We start from the raw sequence: 21991 nt of genomic DNA on the forward strand, positions 1-21991 counted from the left end.
GCCATCAAGTGATTAGATTAGATTTGGATAAAATAAGAAGGGAAAAGAAACCTCCTTCCTAATTATTTCCACTCTCGATGTCTAAAAAAGATAGTCACAAAGAACAGGGAAATTCTCATAATCCCCACCGTTCCCTAAAAATTTTCTCATAGTTTTGTTTCGGCGTTTGGAAGGGAAAAGAAACCACTCCTCAGCCCCAGTGCATGATGCAACAATCCCAGGTTCAAAGAAGTCAAAGAGCTTGACCACAGTCCCGCAGCTGAAAACAGGGGCTCAATCCTCTGGCTCTAGGTTTCTCCGAGACTATATACTACCTGGCTTGACTCTTGTTTGGAGCAAAATGCTAGGCAACAGAGCTCCCACAGGCAGCCTGTTGGCAGAAACCTGCTTCTGTTGGGGGTGAAAGTGTTGAACCCCAATTGCTAAGAATAGCTCAAAGCACCTTGGAAGGAGGGCTGGTTTCTAAAGAAATCCCTGCTTGGAGCGTGTTCCTCCTTCTCTTGGGCCCATCTGTCGTTATGTATCTCGGGTAACGCATCAGAGATCGTGCAATATATGGAAACATATTGAAGGTATTATATGTGTCAGAGTCATCTTCTCTCCTATTTCCATTAAAAGCTCTCAGCTATGCCAAAACTTTCTCATTCCCAAATGAGGTACATTTCAGTAAATGAGATGATGGATAGAACTTAAAGATCCCTCTAAGGAAGAGACAGAGCTGCAAAAAGACAGGAAGAACTTGCCAAAACAAAATTACAGGCAATCTCAGAAGCACGGATTTATTTCTCTAATGATACACGGTCTTTTAAGGCCTAAAACCTGCAACATACAACTTCCAATTCATGTCACTTTCCTAACATCTTTTTCTAAACTAAATCACAAAGATCCGAGGACCCAAAAGTAGAGAGAAGGGAGTCTGTGTGGGCACATGTGTGTAGACATAACGCGCGTGGATGCTTTCGTGATAGGGGGATCCCGTCTGTTGGAAGGAACGCAATGATTCAAAAAGGGTTCATTTCCGAATCTTTTTCAGACTTAACTGATGGCCTCAGAATTTTACAATATGCATTTAAGCTTCAAAGAAATTTTTTGCTTCAGGGAAGACCATTCTCCGGCAAGTGTGTGTTTTTTTTATTGACCTTATTCCCGTTCTGTTTTGGACACAGTGTGAGGAACCAGAAATGCAGGCAGACCTAGTCCTGCCCTCATGGGGAGTCTACTCAATTAAGAAGGTCTCAAGATCATGTCTTCAAGGCATTTGGTTACAGATCTATCAAGGAGATCTAAAGAAAGTGTGTACATCCTAGAGGCGGGAAAGAGTAGCTGCCCACTCACATCCCGTGGTCTCTAGCTAACCTCAACACTCCCAGTGCAGAAATAGATCGAGGTCTGAGCGTATCCGTGACAACCCAACTGCCAGAAAAAAAGCAACAATAACTACTTGGGTCAGTCCGCTTCCCATTCATCTGAAATGGTTTTTGTCACTAATGTCTTAGGAATTACTAACTCCTGGTTACTGCTCAGTTTTTATCTTGCTTGAGCGTACTCTGTCATTGGCCAATGAAACATTCCTTCGCATATGCTTCGGTATGCTTCCACATAGTAGATGCTCAGTAAATACAATGTATGATACAAAAATAGACAATAGTAAGAAATAGAAATGGCAGTTGCTATCATGGAGATGTGCTGTAGTCATGATGCACTCAATTTTTTAAATGATCCCTTATTTTGGATGGCACAATTAACACTAAAACAAATGCCTAAGGGATGCCTGCATGGCCCAGTAGGTTAAGCATTTCTCTTTGGCTCAGGTCAGGATCTCCGGGTCCTGGGATCAAGCCTTGAGCAGGGAGCCTGCTTCTGTTCCACCTGTCACTCCCCCTGCTCTCATTCTCTCTCTGAAAAATAAACAAAATATTTAAAATAAATGCCTACGACATGCTGTTAGAGAAGCGATCCTTTGTTACTCTGAATTTCACTACTCCATTTACTTGATGCTTTTTTACCCTCTACCTTCATTCTCTCATTCAATGGCTGTTCTGTTTGAGCTTCCGAAAGTACTCTTTGGAGCAAATTAGCAAGTGTTTGCTTTGTTTACTGACCGCCCAACGACACCTAGAACACACACAGGGGATGACATCAATGTAAGTTCACATGGCCGTGTGACACATAAGACGCTGAGCACCCAAAATGCTAACAAAAACAAAACTGGTACCCCAGCTTAGTTTTAAGGTGCTGCAGGATATTTGCTTGTTATATTAATATTTTTCGAACTTTCCTCTGGTTCTAGGATCTTTCTTCTTCCCATAACCTCCCGAAGTTCTCTCACTGCCCCACTGCCCCCACAAACCAGCATACATGGGTCAAATAGACCAATCTCCCCCCTTTCTCACACTAGCATTTAAGTCATGACTTCCACGTAAATAATCACTTGACTATATAATCAGCAGTCCACTGTCCTCTCTACTTTATAGAAGAGCCAGCAATCTATCCAATTCATATCTATATTCTATAAACCAGCTTCTCAATATTATAACCCTATTTTATACTGAAACATCAGTTCTACTAATTAACACTGCCACTTGATGAATGTAGCCTAACTTGGTGTCTATAAAGGTAATTTAATTTTATCCTTGCTACTACTGAATAGAGATTGAGATAAAGTTACATCATTTGTTAAATGCCCCAGTATTCCCTTCATTCTTTGTTTTTTTAAGTTTATTTATTTATTTATTTGGCAGAGGGAGAGAGAGCACACACAAGTAGGCAGAGAGGCAGGCAGAGAGACGGGGAAGCAGGCTTCCCGCTGAGCAGAGAGCCTGATGCAGGGCTTGATCCCAGGACCCTGAGATCATGACCTGAGCCGAAGGCAAAGGCTTAACCCACTGAGCCACCCAGGTGCTCCATTCCCTTCATTCTTTATTCTGGAATGAAATAAATGGTTTTAAACTATTCTTCATCCAGAACTCCAAAGACCCTGGCTGGCCATCCTCTGACCGACACAGCACTCTCATAACTGTCCTTCCGTAACTTTCAGAGAAGTTTGCTCCTCCAAAGGCAGCTAGAACAATATTGCTTTCCTATCTATAAGGAGGGATGAAAATACAGAAAGTTTCTGAACCGTCATCTTTTATTCCCCCTCTTTCGTAAGGAAAAGTCATTATTACGCCTATTTTATAGATCAGAAAACTGACTTCAAACAAGTTCAAAGACCTGCTCTCATTGAAGTAGCCAGTAAGTGAGGAGTTAAGAAGCAACCCCAGGTCTTTCTATGTTGTCAGTCCAGAGACCTTCCCACGTGACAGTCCACTCTCCCCGCTCCCCTGGGCCCCCTCAGGTGTTCAGAACATGCTTTCTCCCGAAAACACCTGTTCTTAAGGGAAAAAAGCTTTGTTCTTTCTTCCCTGTAAACTGACTACTTTCAAGAATTCCTTTCAAATTCGAAGACATATTTAAAGCAAAGATCTAAGGGGAGTTTTTCTTTTCTGTATCTGCTGTCTTAAGAATTCTACTTCCTGGGAGATATTAACTGTTTCTCAAATGCCATCCAGTGCTTGGCCTATGTGTGGAGTTTCAACATAATTTATACTCACTGAGGAATGAAACCTCAGACAGGATGTCCCTGGAGAACAGGGTGTTAGGACGGAAGGCGGACCCCAGGATCTCCTGTCTCTAATCACTAGGCACCTCTGCAATGGTGCTATAAAATCTCTAGCATTTTCAGTTATCTGGGGTATTCAAACACTGTAAAGAAAAGCCCTGACCACCAGTCTGCAGCACTACATGCCGATAGCTCCCCTGGAGGCAGCCACATTCCCCCTTCAACATCAAGGTCGGGTCTCCCTCTAACTCTGACTCTGGTGGGTCATAGGGCAGAAACTCTGCCTGATTGCTGAGCCCGAGGGCTGTATCTTATTCATTTCTGGGCCTTCAGTGCCTCGCTTGGTGCCTAGAATGCATGTAATTAGAATTAAAACTTGTGGGAAAAGAATTACTCTTCCAGTGCGTTGGCCAAAGGTTTTCTACCTAAGGTGAATCAGACAACCACCTAACACTGGCCCATACAGGGCTTTTCTGGGTCTCAGACCTGGAGCCCATCACATAATAAAACTCTTTCAAACTAACATAGGATCACAAACCATCCTAGATGAAAAGAAACGTAAGAGGCACTGAATAGACCTTGTTTGTGTCTTGATTCAAACAAATTAACTCAAAAAGCCACTTGGGGACAAATGGGAATATTTGAATGTGAATGGAATATAGCAAAGATATATTGTGGGTGGGACGGCACTGTGGTTACATAAGAAAATATACTTTCTAAACGTTAAACCAAATATTCGGGCTTGAAACGCCATGATTTCTGGGATTTCCTTAAAATACGTTAACCCCATAAAATAGTTAAAATCTAAACAATGACTATGTGCTGGATATATGGTGCACTATTCTTTCCTTCTATGCCTATTTGGAATTTTTCTTAATAAGCAATTTTTAGGGGCGCCTGGGTGGCTCAGTGGGTTAAGCCGCTGCCTTCGGCTCAGGTCATGATCTCAGGGTCCTGGGATCGAGTCCCACATCGGGCTCTCTGCTCAGCAGGGAGCCTACTTCCCTCTCTCTCTCTCTCTGGCTGCCTCTCTGTCTACTTGTGATTTCTCTCTGTCAAATTAATAAATAAAATCTTTAAAAAAAATAAGCAATTTTTACATGAACGCAAAGCAACCACTCATTCTAATATGACAGCATTCTGCTTTTACTGACAAAAGTGGTATTTTCACATATGATCCAATATTAATGTATATGTATTCCCTTAGAAGCAACTTGTGTTTTCAGATATTTCAAATGAAAGTTCTTCAAAGTGGAAAATTTAGGCATTTAGAGCAATTAAATGCATTTTAGTATGTACCAAAATAAAAAATAAAGCTTATACAATTCTACTGCAAATATGTCAGCTGTAGTCTGCATTCAGCGGTATACACCACAGGCCAATTTCAGACTAGCTATACTACAAGCAAAGTCGTTTCTTCAAAAAAATTTTCTACGAAACCCAAATCAACAATTCTCGGATCACATGCCAGTCACACAGAGAGCTGTTTGCTTTTGCAACCCCTAACAGTTTACATGCCACCATCATTAGATTTAACAAACATTTAGGATCCTTTCCATGAACCAGACACTCACCTATGTCCTTTCCAAATCTCAACTCATTGTTTTCCTAATAATCGCCCTTGAAGCCAGTGCTATTATTATTTCCCAGTTTGCAGATGAGGAAGCTAAAGTGCTGAGAGGCTCAGTAGCAGAGTTGGAGTCGGGGGGCAGAGTTGGAGTTGTGGGGGCAGAGCTGGAGTTGAGGGGCAGAGTTGGAATTGGGGCACAGAGTTAGAATTTGAATCTGGGTAGCCTTTCTTCCAGAGTCAGCGCTGAAGCTCCATGACATGGCACCTCTCTACTATAGTGATTAAATTAACAGCCCTTGATGTGCTTGCTACTTTTTAAATAAATGTGAAAATTTAAATGATCCATCTTTAGTAACTTACAATAATTTTTCAAACACCCAAGAACTGTAGAGAACACATCACGGGCAGAGTTTGAATCGAGTATCCTAAGAGAGAATCCAATGGCTTTAAGAGAACACAGCTTACTTAAGTATGACTTTTCTCCAGGGCTCAACAGCCCTCGAAATGCCTTGGCTTCCACTCTTGCCTCTGTCTTTCCAGGCGTCTCTCCTCTCCCTTTCTTGCCAAGGAACTATTTTGAAAACCAGCCTGTCATCATTGCCTGTGAAGAGCTGACCCCAACTTGGACTAGAGGTCTTAGTCTCACCTTCCTCTGCATTTCTGGAGTTCTTGTTCCCTGTTATATCATATCTCAAAGGACATGGTAGGTGGCCGCTCCTTACCCCCATCTCATGGTAGTTTTGTGGATTCTCAGAAAGAGAAACCATGTCTTCATCTTCATTGTTACTGGAATCTGGGAAATCTCTGGTCTTGGAATGGGGCCTTGGCAAATATTTATTTGTTCACTGTATCTTGCAGTACATCAGGGTCATTGGAGCTGATTATTTCTGCCTTAACACTTTAAAAGCTTGACTAGGACTCTGTGTACCAAACTTCTCTTCACCATCAGGCTAAGTGCCTTGGGGACAAGGGAGGAGGCCACCACTTTCTTGTATCCCTCACAGCACCTGCCACAGTGCTTTGCTCATGGTCAATGCTCAAAGATAAATAATTACCAACATTAATTAATTCCACTGTAGATATTTAAAAGTGCCAATGACTAAAGTTTCTGTTGATGGAAGGACAGATAGACCAAATACTTGTGATGCTGTTCTCAAAAAAAAGAAAAAAAAATGAGGTTTTTAGCCCAGGGATGGGGTTCCAGACCTCTGGGACGTGATCTACAGCCACCTTTATGCCTCTGTCTCCTTTGGTCATGACTGCTGCCCTTTAGAATGATTTCAGTTGAGCCAAGATGAGAGGCTACAATAGAAGCAGAAGCCTTTTTCTTCATGAGAACACAAACACATACAAAGAAGCACAGAAGAGTATCTTGGGGGATGCTGACACCAAAAACTAAGAGAATGTGGGAACTGTGTTCAGGGCAGCTGCCACAGGATTGGCTCAAATCAAACACGGTCAAATCCTAACTACTATCTGAAATCGACAGTCTTATCATTGCTTGGTTCAGGTATACTGGAGCTCAAGGTACAGCAAAACATAAATCAAAATGAGGAGGAAGAGACCATAATTCATTCATGCTACTGTTAATTTCAATACTGAGCATAACCATCAGAGTCAACCATAGTTTTCAGAAAATATATATTAACACCGTCTCACTGGGACCCTTTAACTTCTTCCCATCCCTAAAAAAACCAAGAGATACTTTAATTGACAAGGAGAAAACCTTGAAAACTTGAGGTAATTTACCTCAGAATTTGACTTTGTGATAAATAATTCAGAATGCTTTTTCATTTGAAAATACACGTTAAAATATTGTCTACCCATACCTATAGGCCTGTACTGTCCAAAGGAATGGCCACCAGCCATACCTGAAATGTGGCTAGTCCAGATGGACATGTTGTAAGTATAAAACACACATCAAAATTCATTGATTTGGTTAAAGAAATGGATAATATCTCATTCACTTTTTATATTGATTACATATGGCAGTGATAATATTTTGGATATAGTGGGTTAAATGAAATGTATTGTTAAAATTAATTTCACCTGTTTATTTTTACTTTTTTAGTGCAGTTACCATAAAATTTAAAATTAGACATGTGGCTCACATTTGTGTTGTGGGCCTGTTGGAGAACACTACTATAAACTATAAGACAGCAAAAACCTAGTAAGACATAGCTCATGCTATATATCATCTTCCCTTAACCCCCTTCCCCAGACACATGCAACTAGGTTCTAGGAGCAGTTTAAGTATGCGTAGTGCAATTCACCACAGCAGAAACTGGGAAAATCATAGCCAAGTCTAAATGGAACGAACTAAGATGATACAGGGGAGAAGTGCAGATAGTACAAAAGAATAGAAAATTCAAAAACCATACCCTTTGGCCCTAGAAATCAGAGATATGAAGGTCACTGAAAACCCACGCTCAGTCAGAAACCACTTCCTCCCAGCTCAACTCTACTGTATTCATCTCCCTGATGAAGACTCCCCCCCACCACCAAGGCGTCTTTCCAGTTCCCTGTCTCCAAGAGACACTACACAGTTCAAAGTTTGGTAATGGGAGACAGACGTGCCTTCTGTTACCATAGTTGGGTAGTTGCTGAAGGTCCTTAATTTCTGCGGGAAATTTCCAGGTGCTCTATATGGAAGGAATGGGAGTCCTTGGTCCTTTCAAATGAATAGGTATCATTTATTTCTTACATTTCCATTAAAAGCACGAGAGGGGAAGCCCCAAAGGGAATAATACTTACGAAATAGAAAGCGATTATCTTTCTTTTTACTCCAACTTCCAAGACGAGGAGGAAAATTCATTGATGAGTATTTATTAACTAATGATGAAAGAGCACTTCAAAAATGAAAATGGCCCTGAAATGCACTGCATTATTCTGATTGCAGAAAATGGGAGACTAAAGAGAAAGAGTGCTCTATAAAATGTCCTCTGCAATTGGCTCCGTCTCTCATGGGCCTCTCAGATTCCTTTGTCCCTCCCACGATAATAACTTGTCTTCATGGCCATAGCCAAGAACACATTCTTTGTTTGGTTACATAAGCTTCTAAAAATAACAATTTATCATGGAAATGCTAAATGACCCTTGAAGATGGTGTTCTGATCGGCTATTAAGTTATTGCTGTGTCTATCTTCTGATACATATTATAATTAACGATAAAAAATCCTTTCTGATGCTTTTCAAACCTTAAAAGTATATCAATCTCATGCTTTGGGCATTTTTATCTTAAAAAAAACATGAAGAAAAGTTTCCCGCAGTCAAAGTAGTTTTACCACAGATATGGAGATGAATTTTTCTCCTTATTAATGAGATTTTAATGAAAAAAAAAAGGAGGCTAATTCAAAGTGTAATTTATTTTTTTTTCTGTCTGTCTAGCTAGGTTTGATAAATGAATTCAAAGTAAAAGAATCAGAGAAATTAATTGGCAGAATACTTGAAACCTAATAATGCACAGCTCATTTCTTAAATCTAGCACTTTGAAACTGAAAGTCCCAAGAAGTAATCTAGTTGATGTCTCCCTAAGACCAGAGAGGTTGCGATGCTTGCCAAAGTTACACAGCAGTGCCAGCTTGCACCCCCTGTCCTGGATCACACATTAATTATCATTCTCTTTGACGCCAAGTGAATGAATGAAAGAAGTGCCTCAAACAGAACTTGCATACTCTTGGAGATACAGAAAACCAACGTTTTAAGACAGGCCTACCAAAGCCAGAAAAAAAAAAAAAGTAGGTAAGTCAGGGAGTCTTCCTTCACAAAGTTCACCAAATACCAAGATTATATAAAGATTCAGAAAGGCTTCCTATATAGTAAACTTATTCAGGTGTGGGTCTGGGTTTTTTTGGGGGGGAGGGAGCATTTTTTTTGACTGAGGTAAAATGTACATAAAAATTAACCATTTTCAAGTGAACAGTTCATATTTAGCACATTCTCAATGCTGTGTTCATCTAATTCTAATACATTTTTATCATTCCAAAAGAAAACCCTATACCCATTACACTGCTACTCCATATATCCCTCTCCCTCTAGACCCAGGCAACTACCAATGTGCTCTCTGTTTCTATATACTTACCTCTTCTGGGTATTTTATATAAATACAATCACACCATACATGACCTTTGTAACTGACTTCTTTCACTTAGTATGTTTTCGAGGTTCATGTACATTGTAGCTTGTTCCAGTGCTTCCTCCCTTTTTATGGCTGAATAGTATTCCATTGTGTGTCTCTAAGACAATTTTGTCAACTCTTTATCCTACATAAAGTATTTGTGGTAATTTTTGATCTTCAGTACTGTCTGAACATCTTACTCTCAATTAACACACTCTAAAGAATCCTTGCTCAGAAGCCAGTCATTTCTTGATCAACAAAATGGAAGGGAGTATTAATCCTGCACTAAGTCAGGGCACCTGGGTGGCTCAATCAGTTAAGCATCCAACTTGTGAATTTTGGCTCAGGTCATGACCTAATGGGTTGTGGGATCAAGCCCTGTGTAGGGCTCTGGGCTCAGCAGGGAATCTGCTTGAGGTTCTCTCCCTCTTCCCCCGCTCTCTTTCTCTCTCAAACAAATAAGTCTTTAAAAAAAAGTGCTGCACTAAGTCAGTGTCATAGGTCTCTGTGTGTAATGGCTATATTCTATGAACAATTTCTAACAACAACAACCCTGTAGATAAAGAACTATTATCATCATCTTTATTTTATAGGTGAGGAAGCCAGGACATAAAGAGCTTAAGTGGTTGTCCAGTGTCACAGCAGGTAAACGGCCGAAGCAGGACTGGTCCTCCTCCCTCCCTCTCCAGTCACCCAGCATCAGAGGTCACTCAGCAACCCACACTAACCAAGACATATCTCATCTCATGGATTATAAATTGCTTCTACAAATTAAATTCGGAAGCCAGGTCCATACATTCAGACCAAGAAAAGCCTCCAGTCATAACCAAGCTGAGCTCTGAATGTATGTTTGAAGTCAGTCCTTGCAATTCATAAGGCATTTTCCCAGCAAAGCATTTCCCAGTTGTATACATGGCTTGTAGGTTCTCGCATTAGCCCACCAAAAACCTAACCCATCAGGTACCAAAACCACATCATTCTTACATTCAGACTTAAACTTGATGTATTCTGTTAGTTTTATAATACACCACGTTCCAAGCTGAGAATGGAGATGTCTGAAGCTCGGCTCCCCTCCCCCACAGGGGCGCCCCCTGCACACAGCCCAGCCCCTCCCCACAGCACTTTGCTCCAATACTTACAGGAGCCATAAGATGGTGTCTCCTGATGAGGGTGCTTATATTAAAGAGGTTCCCAGGCAAACCTCCAAAGAAGAACAGGGCCAGGTGCAGGAGTGGAACATACTCTCAGAGCAAAGAGGCAGGATATTTATTTAGTGTGGGGAGACACAGAATAGAGTAGGGACAAGGTTTGTGTTTGGCATTTAGTGGTGAACTGTAGGTTGACGCCAAACCATAGCCCCAAATAAGTTTTAATATTAAACAGAAACATGCTGGAACATTATGTCATGATGCTAGCAGAGATAAATGAGATAACACCAACTGTCCATATGTTTTAAGAACTCAAAATAATACCAGACAAATTCTTTCCAGCACAGTGTTTTTGAGTTTACAAACATCTTAGCACCCATTGTCTCTTGAAGGTCATGCAACACCCCTGTGAGTTAGGATAGATATTAATATACCCATTTTACGATGCAGAAATTAATTATGGCAATTAAATGCCATAGCCACACAGCTAATAAGTTGTGGAACAAGTACTCAGAGGCAGGCCTTTCAAAAAAATCTGTGAGTCCTGAGTTCTCTCTGTAACAACAGGCCACCTCAGGCCAACTTATTTTGTAGCTCATTCATCCCTTCTCAAAAGCCCTAAATTTCGAGACAAAGGTTACCTCAGAGTGGGCAGGAATGTAGTCAGCCACATAGAGAGAAAGAGAGTCAAGTTTCTTTTGAAAGACCAGACATTGCCAGACCAAAATAACATCCGTTTTCCAGTGATATTTACAGTTACTTTTTATTCCTACACGCTGGACTTTTAAAATTTATCTACAAGATTATCTCTTCTTCTTTAATTCCAAGTATTTCCTCAGGATAGAAGACTTTCCACGACACCGTCGTGCTACATGTTTTTAAAAATGGAGTGGCTCAAGTCTGGGGCCTCCTAATTGAGGCCCTGAGGTTCTTTCAGGCTCCAAGGTGGGTGCTGAGAAGATTTGCCTGGCCATCATGGCAGGCGAACTCTGCTCTTCCTCAGGGTTAAACAGTCACTGGTAGCCTAGGCTCCAATGATGAAAGACCTCTCAGCCCTGCCATCTTATTCTCCAAGTAACATCACAGGAGCCCCTTCTACATTACACTGTGGAAAAGGAAGAGGTTCTCAGAATGTCTGGCATTTATAGACAAGAACTTCATCAGCCAGCTTCACAAAGAATTGCTATTCTAATTCCCAGCCCAAGATACATTATAATTAATGATCACACATGTGGAGATGACTGACTTTATTTTATTCCCTATAAAGAGTGAGAGAATCTGCATGTACATTGGGGTGGGGCTGGAGGCTGGTACATGAGAAGGAGAGAGAAAATGGTCACTAGTGAATGTTCTACCCTCCTTGCTAAGCTTTCTTATACCTCAGATAGGCTGACCATAAGCATAAATTCTATGAGTGGACACATCGAAGCCGGTATATTTTGTTCAGTTCTGATCTATCCCTTTAGTGTCTTTCTAAATGGTTGGGCAAATTTTGGTCCTCATGCCTCCTACGGCCCAGCTTCTACTACTCAGTGGGCGATCTTGGTAAAGAATTGTGGGCTCTGAACTTCTGAGGTGTCACGTAATACAAACTAAATCTGGAGGCAGAAGCTCTAGACTTGAATCTCATATTTGCTATTGATTAGCCACGTGACCTTGGCAGGTAACAAGCGGGCTGATGAGCCAGCATTTCTTTGATTATGCACAGAAAAAAACAGTACCTTAGCATTGTTGTAGAAATGAAATGAAATAATATATAGGAAAAAGGTCTTGAGAACTCTCAAGCCCTCTTCAAATATGACTTATCTACTCACTTAACAAACGTGAGTCATTATCCAGGGAAAAATAATAAATAATGACATCCATATTTTCTAAGATAAAAGTTGCTCCACAGCTGGGGGGGTGGGGGGTAGGAATGAAATGGACATTCGAATCATTCTCTGGTAAAATCAGGCCCTGGAAAGGGTCACTTGGTGTGTTCTAGGCATGGAGGGCAAGGGAGGTTTATGTTAAAGTGGTTTGATTTAATATCTGACATGTCCATCACTATAATAACAGTGGCAGAAACTGACACATGAATGCCCCGTTGTTGAAATTCCCATAATGAAGAAGAGAATATGACTTCACTAGTCGTCTCCCTGACCCTAGTAGGAGTTTTCCATCATTTCATTTAAAAAAAAAAAGAAAAAGAAAAAAAAAAACGGCCACATACTGCTCAATATGGTGACTGGTTCCTGAACAGTCAAGACGTTATTTTCAAACACATTCTTTCGTTGCTTTTCTGTCCCCATGGGGCCCTGCTATAATTCCTGGCCTTCTGAAACCCCGTGGCTGAGCTTCCATCGTGCTGAGCAGATTTTCAAACAAAGTCCCCTCGCTGTGTGCATAGAACTGCCCTCCAGAGCCGCAGGCATGCCTGTCGGGGGCTCCGATGCTGAATTTACTTCCCACATCTTGGACACATCACTCTCTCCCGACCCTCCCTCCCTCCAGTCCCCACCCCTCCCTACCTCCCCTCCCCCTTCATTCCTAAATCCTACAGCCATGACAGAAATAAATTAGCTAGAGGTACAGGTCACACCTTGGAGAGCAGTAAACGTTCTGTGGGAAATCAATAGAGAAGATGGGATTCTCAAACAGCTGAAGCAGAAAGAATGATGCATTGATGGCTATACATAAACCAAACAAAGGAGCCTGAGAACAGCCTTCCAAGGAGGGGGCCGGTGCGCTCGGGTTCATTTATTCCAACACCTGAACCCGAGATAGCACCACAGAAAAGACGCTCCCCAGACACCTGTGCCTCTGGAGGCTTTTTTTTTTTTTTTTCCTTCTAGAAGGTTAAAATGTTGCCATGCGAATATTTGTGAAAATTAAAAATGATGTTCATATTGTGGATGCTAAGGATGCCCCCTTCCACCCCACCAAGCCTCCTGGAGGCTCCTAAGCTGTATGGGGGAGACATGTATCTGTTCCAGAAAAACCTCCCTCCATGGCTGCTGACAGCAAAGGCAGCGGGGGCGGGGAGGAGTGGAGGGGGTGGCTGGTCTACATAGTTAACTGAAGTAATGTAATTCCTAAAGCCTGAAGTGTGATGAAGCCCAATAAACTTTAGGCTCTTACAGACCTGGGTTCTAGTCTTGGCTTCGCCACCCTGTTGGTAAAAGGACCTTGGAAAGGCCGCCCTTATAAAATCAGGCGAGAGGCAATTGAGGGGATTAAACGTGTGGTGTACATAAACACCTGGTACAAAGCAGGCACCCAGCCCCTGCTAGCTGCTGTTCCTCCCCTCCTCCACCTGCCTCTGAGCAGCTGTTTAATTTCTCTTGACTTCTGCATTTTTTTCTCACCACAGACCTTTCACAAAGGTAGCCCCTGATAAGGATTTAATCCAATAGGAAATTCAAGGTCTAGCAAAAAGAGGGGGCTCAGGAATGCTTTTGGTCCCTCCACCTCGGTATCAGTGACCAAATGTCACTCCCAAATGAGAGTGGCACCCTGGCTGTGTGAATGCAATGTCGAAAGAGAACCTTACCCCTCAGAACCTCACGTTCAGGAATTCTGGAAATTGTATTTTTTTGTACCAAGAGCCTTTCTCTCTCCTGTATTTTCTCTCTCCTTTTTTTTTCCCCTCACTTCCACAAAGTGCATGTATTAAAAGGTTTTGTTCTTTTGTTCTCCTCTGTTTGAGCCTAAGTTTCCCTCCCACACCTGAATTTCAGGAATGAAACAAATAACGTCTAGTGGGTAAGCCCTTACAAACTATCTCATATACTGACTTTTTTCACATTGTCATTTTTTTTTCATTTTCGATTGTAGTGGAATATACAGAATGTAAAATTTACCATCCTCACCCATTTTTAAAAAAACAGGTCAAGAGCACGAAGCACGTTCACAATTTCAGGCAACCATGACTACCATCCAATCCCAGAACTTTCTCATCATCCCAAACTGAAACTCTATACCCACTGCCCCAGCCCTCACCCCGTGGCAACCTCCATTCTACTTCGGTCTTTGTGAACTCTAGGTACTCCATATAAGTGGAATCATAAGGTATTTGTGTGTGTGGGGGGGTGGGATGTGTCTGCTTTGTTTCACTTAGCATAATGTCCTCAAGGTTCATCCATGTCGTAGCATGTGTCAGAACGTCCTTTTTTAAGGCTGAATAATATTCCATTGTATGTGTATGTGCCACATTTTGTTTATCCATTCGTCCATTGACAAACACTTGGGTTCCTTCCATCATTTGGCTCCTATGAATAATGCTGCCATGAATATGGGTGTTGAAATACCTCTCTAAAACCCTGCTCTCAATTATTTGGGGTACACACTGAGAAGTAGAATTGCTAAATGGGATGAAATCCTATGTGTATCTTTATCTTTTTGAGGAACCGCCATATTGTATTCCTCAGCCACAGCACCATTTTGCATTCTCACCAACATTGTCTGGGATTCCAATTTTCCACATCCTCACCAACACTTGTTATTTTCTTTTAAGTAGTCACCCTAATGGGGGTGGTATTTCTCCCATCGTCTCAGGGAGCATGTGGAAATATATGTGTGTCAACAATTTGTCTGGTACCCTGATTCATTGTTTATCTTTCATTGCATATGGGAACTACTTACAGTCAACCAAATTCTGCTCTGGCTATATTTTCTGCCTAGTTTCCTGTCTTTTCAAAGACTTCCATCTTTTGCTAATCTGGGAAATATAAAGTTAATTTGGGCAATAAAAGATTTTCCAATATTCCGACAGAAAACAGTTTGTCCAGCTCAGCCAACCATGCCACCTTCCGAGTAGTAAGTGAAGGAGAAGCCTTTTCAGAACAGAAAAGCAGAATGCATGAGAACCCTCAGCAGCCACAGGGGTCAAACAGGCTAAATTTTTAAAATTCACTTTAACATTTCATCATCCCACCTGAGGAAATTCTCTCTGCCCTTCCAATTTTCAGGAGTGAAAAGTGAGGCACGATGAATTGGAATAATTTACTCAAAGTCACACAGCTAGGAAATGCCAAAGTCAGAACCCAAATCTCAGGCATTTCACTCCAAATTCTGTTTTTAAGTTACATGATACTACCTAATAATTACTGGGGTTTTCACTTCTAAAGCTGAAGAGCTTTTAAGGACCTATTTGTGGGCAAAAAAAGATGCATTTCGATTTGCTGTTCAAGTAGAGTGGCTTCCCAAAAGCAGGTGGTGTGCATAGAGCCAAGAAAATAGTAGCCCTTCATGGGAACAGACTTGCCCAACTCCGGGCAATACATGTTAATGGATCCAGAACTGGGTGAGTCTGACATCTCCCATTGAAGGAACTTGCGGAAATGACAGTAGCTGAGAGACTCCTGGACCACAGCTGTCCACCTAAAATGCTTCCTGGAGGTCTTCCTATCACACAAGGTACAGTATGTCAGTTGGTCAATCGTATAAACCCTCTTCACTTCGGTGGCCATATACACTTGTCTCCCAGCCAACTTCCTCCTCTTTAAACTTTTTAGGGATATTGTGAACTTTCAAGAAGCTAATGTTGGTAAAGCATAAAATCTAGTGGAGGGTACATAATAGATGCTCAAGAAACCAATACCTGTCTACATTCCCTATTCCCCTACAGTGGACAAGTGACCAAAGATCATGGTAAAGCCTCTGAACGCTAAAGAATTTAGAATTGTAAATAGACATTTAAAAATCTTTACTCCTCATCCAATTGTCCCTGAAGTTGGCTTCACACTTCAGTGCCTGCACACCTATTTTGTGTCATAGTGCTCTGTGCCTTTCTATGTACCATTTATTCAGTCAGACGAACGTGCTCTGAGGGGAGTGGCTCTGCCCTCTGGTTTTGCAGCCCTGTTATGGTGTGCTTACAGTTCTCAACTCAACTACAAAGCACTGATTTGGTCAGCCGTGGACCTTGGTGTTTTCTCTCTTCAAGAAGATCTTTCTAACATAATGCCATGTTAAGTTCAGAGACTCCATCAGCCTCCACAGCCCAGTCAGTGCTTGTCTTCAAGAGCCAAGAAATACAAAACTCTCACAGCCTGTGAGCACAAGGGCCTTCACTTGTTTTTCAATACTCACTGGAGCTATTAGCCTAGAATAACCTCTGACGAGCCATTCTTCCCCTCAGAGAGGCTTCTCACATGCAAGAAGTCTGTCAGCAGCCAGTGAAGGCCACCAAAGACGACTAGATTTGACTCAGCCCATACTGCTTATCCCAGTCACATCTGCCTGTGTAACCTCCCTCTAGCCACTCCCCGGGTGGAGACGAAGAACTCTGCTTTTGCCCTTGTTAGCTCCCTGCCAGCAGTCAGCACAGTTTTTGTATTTTCAATAAATATGCCCTGAGTGCCATTCACAGAATGACGGTAAGTCACCAACACAACTGCCCTGAAAATCTGGGAGCTGAGCTAAGATCTGATTAGGATTCACAGTGAGTGTACCTGGCTCTCACCTTGGGTGATTAAAAAAAAAAAAAAAAACAGACAAGAAAGACAAGAACAGGCGCCATTCAGAATGCTGTAGGGTTTTACTGTGCCCAAAGCACCATACTAAGTACTTTACATATGTCCTCTAGTAAAATCCTGGACCTGCACCCCCGTGCTAGGTATCCCCTTTCTACCTACAAGTGCAAAAAAGATGCAGAGAAACCTACCGAAGCCCAGAGGCTTCCTTACTGAGCCATCTGGCACACACCTTAGGGTCCTAACCATAGGATCCAGAGCCAGCTTCCCAACTCCCTAATTGTAAGTGTGGACGAAGCACATGACTTTTCTGAGTTTTCTCCTTCATGAGGGGACTCACAGTATTTAAAGCTTCTGACACACTTTGTACCTTCATGGACCACAGGACTCCTCTTTAGGTACCCTCCCTACTTCAGTACCCCCGAGCTCCCCACATAGATTCAGGAGGGTCTAGAATTTCAAACCTTGAGTTGGGCAACCTGAACTCCCATCCAGTCTCTACCTGACCCGAGGCAGCAACTCATCCAGGCTTTCCGTATCATGCTTTGTCTGGAGAAAATGTGAACACTGGTCCAATCAATTCTGATGGCCGGTACTGAAGATAAAAAGAAAGACGAGAAAGTTCCCTGGAAGGTCTCAAGTGCTTCTCCCACTTAAGATACCATTATGGTAATGGAGTCCATTGGAGAGATTATTGCACAGAAAAACTGCCATTGTCCAAAACCTCCAAGCGAATGGGAAACTGAGGCTAAGATGCAGAAATTCGCCTCAGATCATCCCTTCTAGCATGTAGGAGAAGTTTTATCCCGGAGCTTGAGAGCTCTGTGTGCTGATTCGAACTCGGCCACTACTTTGGATAAGCCACTGAACTTCACTATAAAATAAGGATATGATACCTGCCTGCCCCAAGGCCAGTGGGCAGGGTGTGGGCAGGACACAAAAACACCCAGAAAACTTGAGACAAGGAAACCTCTAGGAAATCAGTTTCTACCTTTTTAAAAAATGTGACATCAGGCTTTTTTTTTTTTTTTCTCCCACTCACTTTCCCTTGTCACAATCTAAATTTTATCCAGATGTGAACATAAAGAGGCCTCTAGGTTTCCTTTGTCCCTCGAAAGGTTTCATGCCATTCTTTGAGACGTAGGTCATGAAGGGGAACAGCGTTGGGGAAGGGGGGAGTGATAGGAAAGGGGAGTCGGGGGAAAGAAAGCTCCAGAATGTGTGCCTCCTCTCTTTCTATACAGACAGCCAAGGCAGTGAAAGGGTCCCTGACGCCAGACAAATGCCCTTGGCCATGCAAAGTCTCCCAAGCTGCACTGTTCCACAGCCCAGCCCCAGGCGCATGCGCGCACTCACGATCGTGGAGAACTGTACTCTCCATCCTAGAAAGGATTTGCTGTTTCCATTAAACTTATCAAGATCTATGCCACATGTTAGGTAAGAAAGGAAAAACCAAAACAAGACTGAATTACTGAGGCTATCTCCTTGGGGATCAATCTGTAACAAATAAACCACCGTCTCTGCATCGAGGAGCTTTTACTTATGAAAAGCAGAGGCAGGTGCAGAATTGCGGCAATTGGTACTAAATCAAAGCCCTGGGAGCAGAAGGAAGTGGATTTAGATGCAACCACTTAGCTTCTCTGCTTAGGTCTAAATCACAGGATGGGGAGCGGATCAGAGGCCTGGCGGGGTCTGGCCCCTTCTTCCTCATCTCCCCTGAGGACCCTTCCCACGTTGCTCACGGTTTCAGCTGCCCAGTAAGAGCAGATGGACAGAAGTTAAAAAAGAGCGAGGTCAGCTCACCAGCGAAGCCTTATTTCACACCCTGCCCCACCTCTTATCGGCCCTTTCTGAGACATAAAGATGGAGAATGAGGGGCAGGGGTGCTCCCGCATCTGACTCCGGATGGAAATACGGTGTTTTCATTTCCATCCCCTGAATAGCTTGCTGGTCAGTCTGATTTACACATTGGTAATATGTGATGCTTTGTATCCCAGCAAATATTTAATCCCCGACTGATCAATAATCCTCGCCTGGCTGTTCTGATTTTGAAAAGAAATAAATCCCCCTTTCACTCTTAAAATTCTTGAATAAAATTAAACTGCTTTAGCCCAGGATGCTCTGTTCCTTCATGAAGCCATGTGGCTTCCTAACCTCAGTCCTCAGATGCATGCTTTCAAGGGACCGTCTTTGAGAACTTGCTTTCTCTGAGATCCTAACGTCTTTCTCACTGGAGTTTTTGGTGTCATCACAATAGATATGTAAGACAGCACACTTCAGAGTCTAATCTCTTTGCTTTTAATTCGAAAGTAAAATTATTAATCTAAACTAAACCAGAGAGTACATGGCATGCAATATTTCTTTGCATTCACTACTTATATTGACCAAGAAGGTCTTGATTTAATTTCTTCATGACAAACCTTGCTTCTGCCTTTCTTAAGTACTGTTTCCCTCCAAAACCACATTAAAAAAAAAAAAAAAAAAAACTTGACTCCTACACAGATTCTGAAAAAAACTGTGTCCCCTTCTCAGAGTTAGAGTTGAACACTGTGCAAAACGCACATTACGCATAGAAAGAGATGACTTTCCTCTCCAGAAGGGTCTCACAATGCAGCCCCCAAAGCCCACCAAAAGTTCCAAAAACAACAGCAACAAAAAACAAACTCTCTTTCATCTTTGGCAGTAACAAAAGCAGTAACTTTCACCAAACCAGCCCACGCCAAGAATTAATATAACACAGAACACAACCACATTCAGACCATTATGGCTACATCAGCTCACCACAATATTTGTTTGAAAAACACATAATTTGTGGTAGAGAGACAGAGAGAGAGAGAACTTCTAATACAAAAAGAGGTTCTTTCAAATGCAAATTAACCCAAAGACATATTTTCCCTGTGTTTGGAAAATCACTCCAACATATGAAAAACACACTTTTTCTGTGAGAAAAAAAAAAAATGGTGTACACCCACTCACTTGAAAAAGCAATTAAATTTGCTGTAGATTACCTTCACAGTTGAGAAAAGTTAACTCCTGGTTCCATAAGTCCTTAAGGACTTTATTAGCAGTCACTGACCTAAGTAGTCTTCAGCTTTCAGGTAGCAAAGTTTCTTTTCTTCTCCACTGAAATGCTCAACTGGACACTGAAGGTATTGTATTACTGAACTGATCGGAAAAGGATATTGTTTCCAATCTTCTGCCAGGAAGAAAGAAAGAAAGGAAGAAAGAAAGAAAGAGAAAAACAGGGCAAAATGCAGTCTAATCGAGTATTCTTCCTGGTGGTGGGAAAAAAAAAAAAAAAGTAAATCCAGTATTCTGGAACGAGTTCAAACATAGCTTGACAGGCTACAGGAGAATTTACACTGAGCATGCTTAGCCCCGCACTGCTTGCATGAGACACTCTTAATGAATATTACTTCCTTCCCACTGGCTATTCCTGCTGGAAGTCCACACCCACTCCTCTTTCAGAAGTCAGGAATTCAGCTTCAACCAAAGTCCAGAAAACATGCTTGTGCAGAAGCAAGGCCTCACCAATCCATAAACTTTCAGGTTGTGACCTGCAGGTCAGTTTGACAAACAGAACAGGGGGGTGAATTTTTTTCTGCCCTTGGTTGTGTTCCCAGCTTTGTGTCTGTCCTAAACTGCGGCGCCCCTGGAGAAAAGAAAAATAGACAGCTTTCTTGCTAAAGAACACCACGTCCTAAATGCCAGTGAAAGGCCTATCCGATCAGGCTTCCAAACCCAGATCAGAATGGGAGTCGTTTGCATATTCAAACACAATGTGAGGATTTAGCTTGTGGATAAAATTGTTAAAAATTTTCTACATGAAATGGATTCTTTCCAATGACTTAGTCATCATCACTCTCTAAAATGCTAAACACCGGGGCACAACCTAAAAATATGTTCAAAATTCAGATTCATCTGGGGTGCTGTCTAGGTCACACTAAAAAACAGCTGTTGTTGGTTTTTGTTTTTGTTTTTTTTAATAGTGCTTCCCCTTTGCCTTTTCCTAAATCTCTCTGTCATCCTTAATGACAGGAGACCTGAAATTCCGGAAATTTAAAAATAGACGACTTCTCTGACAGTCAAAAGGCAGGATTCACACTCTGCAAATGGAAAGGGTTAAGGGGAGGAAAAGAAGAGAGAGAGTCAAAGAGAAGACCTAATATAGACAGCATAGGAATGAATGGAAAGGCATTTTATATTTAAAATGATTAATAATAATAATAGTAATAAATATCTTTTGTTGTCCTTCTGGTATTTTCAGGGTGTCATTTATATGTGTCTATACTCTATCAAATTGCAAATGATAAAGATTATTAAATATTCATCTGGAATTAAAGTGCTTGTTTGCCTAGACATAGACACACACACAAACACACACACACACACACACAGGCCAATTTGTGTTTGAAAAGATGTTGCAGAGATTCAAAGGCAACAACAATTCTCTAGGTGTACGAAGAAACACAGTGTCCCCCAGCCTCTAATACAATGCCTGCCTAGCCAGCATCGATTGCTTCGATGAATAAAAGGGACTTCGATGTACCTTACAAGTAAACCCACTGCCTCTCCCTACCTGTACCCCATTCAGCAGCTACCACTGAACAGCTACGACGTGTTCCCCTTATCTGAGATCCTTGCCTGCTGTTGAATAAATAAAATTTCCTCAGACATATTTTCCTTCCTGTAATTATGAGGTTTTTGGAGAGTTTAGGCATGGGGGGGTTGTTTGTTTTTATGCTTTGCCAAGGGGAAGAATAAAATGTAGCCCCCGGTGCCCCCCCACCCCGTTCCAAGTCTGTTTATTTATACTGTTCCAGAGCACACTAAGTTTTCAGCAGTTAGATGAAGCCCAAGAGAAACTGAGTTTTGAAAGGCTAAATAATCCTCATGGCCCAGCATAAAGTAAGAGTAAAATAAGAAGGATATTTTTTCGTTTGACCTAAAATCATTGCCTAGAGATCAGAGAGGCCCCACAGCCTTGATGGAGGCTGGTGGTCTGACCTGTGGACAGCCTTGCCTCCCTGCCATCAGGGTACACAGCTTTATGGTCTTCTCCCACGAGGAAAGGACGAGCACACATCCCTAATTCTCAGA

General features: G+C 42.0%; 1 long non-coding RNA gene across 3 annotated transcripts in view; it reads right to left on the bottom strand.

The window, feature by feature from the left end:
* LOC309840991 overlaps nucleotides 1-20255 on the bottom strand; it is a 261870-nt gene extending 241615 nt beyond the window's left edge. For 2 of the 3 annotated variants that reach the window (XR_014298885.1, XR_014298886.1), the window contains exon 1: nucleotides 19900-20253. This is a non-coding gene — a long non-coding RNA (uncharacterized lncRNA). Of the gene's footprint in view, nucleotides 1-19899 lie in introns of all 3 variants that reach the window. The other variant, XR_014298884.1, reaches the window with a different exon arrangement.
* Nucleotides 20256-21991: the final 1736 nt, after the last annotated feature.

Source organism: Mustela nivalis, assembly GCF_964662115.1.
Source record: "Mustela nivalis genome assembly, chromosome: 9".
Lineage (NCBI taxonomy): Eukaryota > Metazoa > Chordata > Mammalia > Carnivora > Mustelidae > Mustela > Mustela nivalis.